A 1891-nucleotide genomic window follows, 5' to 3' on the forward strand; every position below is an offset into this window, starting at 1 on the left:
CTATGTAGTTGAGACTGACCTGGAAGTCACTATGTACCTCCAGCTGGTCTCGAACTCACAGTGATCCTCCTGCCTCAGCCTACAGAGTGCTGGGATGACAGGCGTACCCAACCACACCTGGCAGTTCTAAAAATGTTTGATATTTAAATAGTGTGATTGAACTAAAGCCTGAAGAAACAAAAAGCCACGCCTGTCACCCCAGCGCTCTGGAGGCTGAGGCAAGAGGACGGATGTGAATTGAGGCCAGCCTGACTACATGGTGAGGGCCTGTCTAAAAAGACAAAAAAAAAAAAAAACTTGAAAATTTTAGCAAGCAAGCATTTTGTGATAAAATCAGTGGCTTTTATTTTGTAGATAGTTAAAAGCCCACCGAAATACTTCATTGGCAGATGGCTGTGACACAGAATCAGTTTAACCTGGTTTTAAAAAGCAGCATGGGGCTGGGGAAGGACCTGAGTTCCATCCCCGGTAACAACAACAACAACAAAAGCAGCATGTACATTTTACTTTCAAGCGAACTTCAGTTACCATTCAGGTATATTTATTTGTGGCCTTACATTCACTTTCACTACAATCGTTTAATCTGAATGTTTAAGCATCCAGGTCCCTCGGGGCAGCTCAGTGGCACTGTGCGGTGACTTTTGTTTTTGATGCTGGGGGCTGAACCCAGAGCCCTGGCGCTGAGCAGCTGAGCTACAGCCCCAGCCTTTATTTGTCCCAGGGCTGAGGGCTGAATCCAAGGGCTTCTGCACTGAGCCCTTTAGTTTTGTCTTTTGAGACCGCTGGCATCTCCCTAAATTGCTCCATTCCCCAGGCTGGGCTCAAACTCTCCAGAGCGCTGGGATTACAGGAGCACACACCGCAGGCATCAGCCTCCTCCTCTCTCAGGGTTGCACAAACGAGGACACCGGATGAGATTAACCGAGGGGTTCTTCTCCCACCCCGCGGCTCGCGGCCTGCGCCCTCCATCGCCCGCCTGTGGGAAACAGGATTCCCGGCCCGGGCGGCCCCGAACCCACAGGCGGCGGTGTTTTCACCTCCTGCGTCTTAGGCTGGAATTTCAGATTGAGAAGGGATAGAAAAAATAAGGCTAGGTAGCAAGGACACGAGAGACACCATCATTTTTAAAGTGTCCTTTCAAGAGAAACTGCATCTTCAGGACTCACTGCCAAGGTTAGGTTAGGAACCCCCTTAGTCTTCCGGGAAGCTCGCCACGCGCCCGCAAGGGTTCACAGCTGCAATGAGCATGCGCGATAAGCCGTTGTGCGCCTGCGCCGTTCATTCCGCCCCCGTTCCCGCCGGGCGCGGCCCTCCTAGGCGGTGTCAGCGCGCGAGACTTCACGCATGCGCGGATGGCTCCCGGGCCGCCCTCGCATGCCGCATGGGTGGGCCGAGAGCCTGCGCCATCCGGTCGCCCATCTTGGGGACGTTCCTGAGATTGCCCGATCCCCGCCCCAGAGCACGACGCCCCCCTTTGAGCTCCCCGAGAGTGACCTTGTGTAGTTCCGCCTTTCTTACCCCCGGAGGGCCTCGCCCTGCCCTCCTAACCCGGTTGCTCTCTGTTCCCGGTGGGAAAGGTAGGGGGAGAACTCTGGCTCTGGGCAGCCTGGAGCCTACTCGGTTGCGTTGGCAAGATTTTTTTTTTTTTTTTTTTGCTAGTACTGGGCTACATCCTCAGGCCTGTTTAATTTTGAGACAGGGTCTTGCTTGTTCAGGCTCGGCTCAAATTTGCAATCCTCCTGCCTCAGCCTTCCAGAATGCGGGTGACAGGTGTGGGCCACCACGCTCAGATATAAGGGTTTCTTAGGTGTGGTGTGAGGGAGCAGGAGAGGAAACAGTGTCCTTAGCAAGGCCTTCGGCTTGTGGTGTCTCGTGGGTTAATGCACACATA

At 53.6% G+C, this 1891-nt stretch overlaps 1 long non-coding RNA gene across 1 annotated transcript in view; it reads right to left on the reverse strand.

Moving 5' to 3' along the window:
* Positions 1-1247, reverse strand: part of LOC104872590 — a 5840-nt gene extending 4593 nt beyond the window's left edge. Inside the window, exon 1 of the long non-coding RNA XR_783219.2 lies at positions 1167-1247. This is a non-coding gene — a long non-coding RNA (uncharacterized LOC104872590). The remainder of the gene's footprint in view (positions 1-1166) is intronic.
* Between the last annotated feature and the right edge of the window lie 644 nt (positions 1248-1891).

This window comes from Fukomys damarensis, unplaced genomic scaffold (genome assembly GCF_012274545.1).
Source record: "Fukomys damarensis isolate Sample0158 unplaced genomic scaffold, DMR_v1.0_HiC HiC_scaffold_20, whole genome shotgun sequence".
NCBI classification, from domain to species: domain Eukaryota; kingdom Metazoa; phylum Chordata; class Mammalia; order Rodentia; family Bathyergidae; genus Fukomys; species Fukomys damarensis.